At 43.2% G+C, this 7,800-nt stretch overlaps 1 long non-coding RNA gene across 1 annotated transcript; it reads right to left on the minus strand.

The window, feature by feature from the left end:
• Nucleotides 1–464: 464 nt before the first annotated feature.
• On the minus strand, nucleotides 465–2,755 carry LOC147148074 (uncharacterized). The gene is made up of 3 exons (XR_015086573.1): nucleotides 2,527–2,755; nucleotides 1,642–1,659; nucleotides 465–1,550 (listed from the first exon to the last, which is right to left on the minus strand). It is a non-coding gene; the product is annotated as an uncharacterized LOC147148074 (long non-coding RNA).
• Nucleotides 2,756–7,800: the final 5,045 nt, after the last annotated feature.

The following is a 7,800-nucleotide window of genomic DNA, read 5'->3' on the forward strand; positions in this document are numbered from 1 at the left end:
GTGGACATCGGTGGCAGTGCCTCTGGATTGGCAGACCAGGGTGGTGGTCCCCCTTTTTAAGAAGGGGGATCAGAGGGTATGTTCACGGGTGCTGGAGAGGAGGTTCCATCAGGAGGTCGAATTTCTGAGTCATGAGGAGCATTGTGATTTTCGTCCCAGCCGTGGAACAGTGGACCAGCTCTACACCCTCAGCAGGGTCCTTGAGGGTGCATGGGAGTTTGCCCACCCAGTCTACATGTGTTTTGTGGACTTTGACAAGGCCTCAGTATTGCATCTCTGCTTTTTGCAGATGATGTGGTACTGTTGGCTTCTTCAAGCCGTGATATTCAACACTCACTGGAGTGGTTCGCAGTCGAGTGTGAAGCGGTTGGGATGAAAATGACCACCTTCAAATCCAAGATCATGGTCCTCAGTCGGAAAAAGGTGGAGTGCCCTCTCCAGGTTGGGGATGAGATTCTGCCCCAAGTGGATGAGTTCAAGTATCTTGGAGATGGAACAGGAGATTGACAGGCGGATCAATGCAGCGTCTGCTGTGATGCCGACTCTGCATTGGTGTGTTGTGGTGAAGAAGGAGCTGAGCCGAAAGGTGAAGCTCTTGATTTACCGGCCGATCTACGTTCCAACCCTCACCTATGGTCACGAGCTGTAGGTCATGACCAAAAAAACAAGATCAAGAGTCAAACAAAAGCAAGTAGTAAAAGAGTATAGTATATGGTCCGGACATTAACTGGGATTTGTAAATATCTATAAATCCTTAAAGTGAATGTAGTGTAATTTACAGACTATAAAGCGCACCAGATTAAAGCCACAACAGCAACATTTTGTCATAAAAAAATTGTACATACAGTATATTGGCCACTTCGTATTCTTAGCAGCGTGTCTCCAAGTTACAATGTGGGATACAGTATTTGCAAAGACAGAAGTCACACAGATGGATTTTTAAAACCTTCTATTTATCTTAAACACAGGTAGACGCTTTTTCCCCCCAAAAAATGCAGAATGCAGCTAATTACATAGTAGCCTCCCAGAACCTCTCTCCCTCATTGTCATAAAAGACAAATTCGCTGATGAGCTTGTACAGCTTTCTTCATCACACAGCTGTGCAGCCGTTGCAAACCTATTCATTACGTGATTAGGAGCTGCAGGGAAGATGTCGGTCTATGGTCTGGAGTTGCTGTCCCCCAGGGACAGCAACTGTCGTTGTCAGCTATGGTAGCAGTCGGTGGCCAATAACAGAGAGACGGGCATGACACTGCAGATATGGCTGTATTTATGGCACTCATTCCCTATGCTCATTCAACTCAACTCAAGTTGAGTCGTGTCGTGTTCAATTGCTCCTACAGTACACAGCCGCACACCGTTACGCATGCAAACTTCCGCAAATCTCTCAGGCAGCCTGGCCTTCCCTCACGTGTGCACATTCCAACTGCAAATAGCTGATGAATATTCAGTATGAGGGCAGCCTTGGACGGTTATGTTGGTTCACTGTGACGTGGTCAGTAATTTCATTGGTCAGATGTGATGAGACTTGAAGCTTGTCAGTAAAAATTCTGAAATAAACGGCATCATATTAAAAGCTGCAGGTTTCAAAGCGTGGGAAAAATTAGCAGCTCATAGTCCGAAAAGTATGGCGCAGCTTACCCAATCCTGACAGAACTCCTGCAAGAGACAAAAGCAATCCTTGTCACACGTGACATTTGTAGTTCAAGTTCATGTCAATTACTTCATGGTGCAAATCATATTTCTGTACTCTTGGCAAATGTTTGATACGGACCAATGTATGGTTAAATCGAGAAATACTAGGTACAGCAGCAAAAATAAAATAAATACTGCTATAAACCTCATGAACCTAAACTTTGTTATTTTCATCCCTTCAAAGAACTGGGAAAAAGGACGTTATGAGAAATCTATACAGTTCAACTAACCTTTTATTTCATTTGCTAGAGAATTAATTTTTAATATTGGTATAATATTGGGCGGCACGGTGGTCGACTGGTTAGCACGTCCGCCTCACAGTTCAGAGGTCGTGGGTTCGATCCCGGCTCCGGCCTCCCTGTGTGGAGTTTGCATGTTCTCCCCGTGCCTGCGTGGGTTTTCTCCGGGCACTCCGGTTTCCTCCCACATTCCAAAAACATGCATGGTAAGTTGATTGGATACTCTAAATTGCCCCTAGGTGTGATTGTGAGTGCGGATGTTTGTCTCTGTGTGCCCTGCGATTGGCTGGCAACCTGTTCAGGGTGTCCCCCGCCTACTGCCCAAAGACAGCTGGGATAGGCTCCAGCACGCCCCGCGACCCTTGTGAGGAGAAGCGGTACAGATAATGGATGGATGGATGTATAATATTGGCACTGCAAGTACCAGTCTGTTAACAAAAATAAGATGGGGAAGAGCCAGTTAGATCTACACAGAAAGGCACTGAGCACAGACTGACATTACATCAACAAGATGAAAACGCTGTTTAAGTTATAAAAAGACAGATAATGGCCAGCTTTTTATTCACGGTAAGGTGATTCTGTGTGCCGTTACCTTAACTGAAGTGTAGGCTTGTGAGCAGATGTAAAGACCTGTAGTTTGACATCATGCAGCAAAAACATTACCAGAATACCTCGGGATTCATTTTCATCTACATTACATATTCCTATCATTATACTTGTTACGGCCCGTGTTGAGTCGTGGCCATTAAGGTGTGTGCGGGAGCGCTCCCCTCCCCCAGCCCGGCTTTTGACGCCAACCAATCAGTGCGGGGCAGAGTGGCCAATCTCGTTTATTTGCTTCAGGTGTGACACCAACTATCAGTTTAAGAGGGACTGGGTTGCTAGTATTCAGGGCTGGCTGTGGGTGTTGCAGTCAGTCTCTTCCTTGTATTTTGTGTTTGTAACCACTGTCTTTTGTTTAGTGCACCTTCTTCGCAATAACCTTAATTTATCCTTTTGCGTAGCCACATTAACCATTTGTTTTCGGTTTCGCCATAAATTCGACCATCCACTCAGTCAACCATTATTCATTCGTGTGAACACTAGGGCAGATGGTATTCGGGGTGATCACCCAATTTCTTTGTTATTTTAGTTTAGTTTAGTTTAGTTTAGTGTGGTGTTTCACTGGCCAGGTTTTTTCGTGAGTGCACTTTTCATTTACCCCTTCCAACTCTCTCACTTATGTTAGACCCCTCCTCATTGCCATCTCAAGGAGGGGTCGTAACATAATTGGGGGATCTGAACCCGGGACCTCTTGCCTCTTGACTTCTATTATTAGCAAAGGTTTTCCCTTATCAAGAGTGCAGAAAAACTGTAATATTCTTCATTATTAAAGAATGACCTATTCCAAAGTTTGAAGTTAAATCTGGACAGTTTCCCTTGTTAAGTACTTCCAGGAAACTGTCCATCTTCCATGACTGTTTACTTAGAACTTAGCTCCTAAAGTCAGCTCAGCCTCTCATTCCTGACACTTCAAACTCAGAAGTTGCGCAACACAGTGCTGACATCCGTGCTCAAGAATATTTTTAGATTTTAAGACGGAAAAAAAATATACAGAGTCAAGCAAAGGAAAGCACAGACCTTGAAGAGCCCAAGCTGCAAACTCTCAGGAGGACTGTATGTGTATTACTTGATGATGAGATCAAGATATTATGCTCAAAGGCCAGCTCTCACAGGAAATAGTAGGATGTTGTATTTGCATTAATGGTAAAGTAAACTTTACAGATAAAGATAACATTATCAAACTTTACCCATTGCGCTCATATGTGTTCATAGTCTGTTTTATATATCACAAGCTATTATCCACATGAGAGTGAACTTCTTTACCCCTGCAAAGATAGGCTTTCATACACTCTACGTATAAACATTTGGGTCAAAAATAACTATTTTGGGGTTAAATTTAACCCAATTGCTGTGATAAAAGAAGAATCGACCCAGACTTGGTTCAATTTGAACCCCAAAAATTGGGTTATTCAGTTTTGACCCAATTTTTAGGGTTAATGAACACAACAAATTGGGTCAAAACAATGCAAATAATTGGGTTATTCCAATATATTTTTTAATGTACTTAGCTATTTATATATAATGCTAACGATACTGTCCCTTGTGAAGGTTTCACAAAATGTGTATTTATCTTCAGGCATATCACTATTGAAATTGACATATTTCAGCAACAATAACAGCAGAGGACGATGTACATTTGGTCATCACTGTTTTGTAGTTGTGTTGCCTATTATAAGGTCTGTAACAAAGCCAGATCAACAACACAAATCCCAATGAACACATCTGTGTCCTCAATACAAAATGCATCCATCCATCCACTATCTATACCGCTTATCCTCACAAGGGTCGCGGGCGTGCTAGAGCCTATCCCAGCTGTCTTCGGGCAGTAAGTGGGGGACACCCTGAACTGGTTGCCAGCCAATCGCAGAATAAAAATGCATTGACGTGATAATCAAAATACATTGTTGAGGCTCGATAAGTCAGAAGATAGCTGGACTTTGTTGAAGATTTTTACAATCTGCAATAACCCTTAGTTTGAAGAATGTTGGCCACTTTGCAAGGAATTTACCTAGCACTTCCTTACCAAAAAGCATTGTGAAGTTCTGTTCAACCTGAGAAACATTCATTGGAAAAAAAGCACTAGAGCAAACAACAACAACAGCAACAAATACAGCAATAAATGTATCAACGTTTCCTTCTGTTTACTTTCATTCTTACCAAGCCTGGTGTTTCCAGGAACCTTGGGAAAAGCTCAAGACCAGTGGAAGCGGTGGCTGGGTGTTCTTTCTGACTTTCTGTCTATGCTCAAATGTTGCCTTCATTTTGGCTTTGACCAGGGTTGTGTCTGTTGAGTGCTTCATCAGTGACATTGCTTCCTTGCAGTCATCGCCAGACAACTGCTTCACACTTTCACATGGGCTGTGTCATGGGTCCATCTTGAAAAGTGCGTTTAGATATTTTGACCTTTTGAGGAGAGTTGTGCTCAACAGTTTTCAATCTCCAAGCAAGGTAACCAGAACCACTCTGGTGATCATAGAAATGCTCCTGTGGATTACAGTAAATATCCATCCATCCATTATCTGTACCGCTTCTCCTCACAAGGGTCGCGGGGCGTGCTGGAGCCTATCCCAGCTGCCTTTGGGCAGTAGGCGGGGGACACCCTGAACTGGTTGCCAGCCAATCGCAGGGCACACAGAGACAAACAACCGCACTCACAATCACACCTAGGGGCAATTTAGAGTATCCAATCAACTTACCATGCATGTTTTTTGGAATGTGGGAGGAAACCGGAGTGCCCGGAGAAAACCCACGCAGGCACGGGGAGAACATGCAAACTCCACACAGGGAGGCCGGAGCCGGGATCGAACCCACGACCTCTGAACTGTGAGGCGGACGTGCTAACCAGTCGACCACCGTGCCGCCTTACAGTAAATATATAAAGTTAATATGGAACATTATTTGGAGAACGCACAGTTCTTGTGATGTGTGGCATGGAGTGAACCTTACAACTGAAACACGTAGGGCAACAAGAAACTTGTGTTAGTGATGAAAAAAATTCTGTCAGTACAATGAGTCAATTTGGAGTAAAGTATGGGCCAGTTTAGAGCTAGGTTTGACTGGTGGACAGTTCACTTCACTTGTGTGTGAACCAATGGGTTATAGTAGTTCAGGATAATTCACAAGTTTTTATTTCCAATTAATTTTTGTTTCTGCTGCTAGGTTGTTGTTTTTTGTGTGTGGGGGGGGGACGCTGCATTTTAGTTCAGTTCTTATAACTGCTATATTTTTGGGGGCAATATGAGATACCAGTCTGGAGGGCTTTTTATTCAACTTCAAGATTTGTACACAATTTCAAACCTAAAATCACCCCCCATTTGAAGGCTTCTTCAGTTTTACCCTCTCCAGGCTTGATTGTACATGTGTTAGCATGGTGGTGGCGGTAAAAAAACAACAACCAAGCAATACAAAAAATGCCTTAATTTTTCTTTTTTCTTTTATTTTGGTAGTTTACAATTGTAGTCCTCTTTTTTCGACAAAGCTTTGTTGTCTAGTTTTGGTGGAGTTTTTTTATTTTATTTTATTTTTTTTTTTTTAGTAATTTGTATTAACTATAATGACCTTTGTGACGTGAAATGACAACAGTCATGTCATGTTTTCAATTTGTCCATTCTTCTTTTTTCGGAAAAGGAGGCAAAAAATCTAGCCAACCAAGCACATATACTTAAATAACCAGTCTTGGAATATCAGTCCTTCAACTTTGGGAACAGTGTTACAATGCCAAGTGCATAGGTGTTGCAGATATCAATGGCGGGAATCCTCCTGATGACAGAGAGGCACATCCATCCATCCATTATCCAAACCGCTCATCCTCACTAGGGTCGCGGATGTGCTGGAGCCTATCCCAGCTGTCTTCGGGCAGTAGGCGGGGTACACCCTGAACTGGTCGCCAGCCAATCGCAGGGCACACAGAGACAAACAATCATTCACACTTTCAATCACACCTACGGGCAATTTAGAGTGTCCAATCAACCTACCATGCATGTTTTTGGAATGTAGGAGGAAACCGGAGTACCCGGAGAAAACCCACGTAGGCACGGAAGAACATGCAAACTCCACACAGGAAGGCCGGGGCCGGATTCGAACCCACGACCTCAGCACTGTGAGGCGGATGTGCTAACCAGTCGAGCACCGGAGAGGTACATGATTCATGATTTTTTTTCAACTTGAATGGTTTACACAATTTAGTAAAGTGTGAATGCAAACCTAATACTTGAATTTAGTTGCACAAGTACTTTTACATTTTCTGTTGATGACCTACATTATGGTACGTTGTTGTTCTTCTGCTGTTGTTGGTGACTCAGCACATACATGTATTAAACTTATTTTCTCATTAAATCCAGACAAGTAATTATAGCTATTGTTTAGTATTACATATGAATTTAATAAATGGACGGCGATTGGGGTTAATGCCTGTACTAACTCTCGATCGCCGCTAGGGGCACCACGCCCGTTTTGGGTTGATCTTTGGACAAAACACACGAAAAAGTCCTCGTCATTCAGTCTTAATATATGAAGGCACTACATTAAAAATATGTCAATCCAATTGACCAGATTAGTGATTGAAACGTTGACTCAAACACATACAATTCACACTAGATTTCTGTAGATGACATTTATTTATTTTCTACAGCTATTGAAATCTAGACGTAACACACTACAATGTTCAGAAACAGAAACACAATAAAGAAATCCTTTGCTAAGACAAGTCTAAATAAATGAAGAAAAACTAATATCGAAAGATTGTGAGAAAAGGGGCATTGGGGCCAGACGATGTGTGTGTGGGCACGTGCGTGCGTGTGTGTTATGCGTGTGAGTGTGCGTGCGCATGTGATGAGGGGTGAGCTGGCGTATCAAGTTAAGGTTAGCTGACTTGTAGAAAGCTCTGTTGATTCCCAATTGAACTATGCACCAACTGTCAACCTGTAGGAAATTGCAAGCTGCACTTACAGGTGTTGGTTGTTGTCGTTCAAACGAGGAGGGAGGAAGCGTTCCCGCGGAGTGATGTCAAAGGGGAGCAAGAAGGAAAAATCAAGTCCAAAAATGTAAAAGTTCAACCAAAAAGAAATGATTCCAACGCCCCCCGGTGATTCTGCAGCTCAGCACGCGATGTGGTTCAGACCGATTTGGGCTACCCGTTCCGGTTGCACAGACACTGGTCGTGAGAGCGTTTCGGCTTTTGCCGGACGCACGCTGTGATCCCCGTTTCGAGGGAAATGGCACATTCCTTGGCGCAGCCGCACGATGTGCTCTCTGAGCAAACAAC

This window comes from Filicampus tigris, chromosome 4 (genome assembly GCF_054856515.1).
Source record: "Filicampus tigris isolate MCC_2025a chromosome 4, RoL_Ftig_1.0, whole genome shotgun sequence".
Classification (NCBI taxonomy): domain Eukaryota; kingdom Metazoa; phylum Chordata; class Actinopteri; order Syngnathiformes; family Syngnathidae; genus Filicampus; species Filicampus tigris.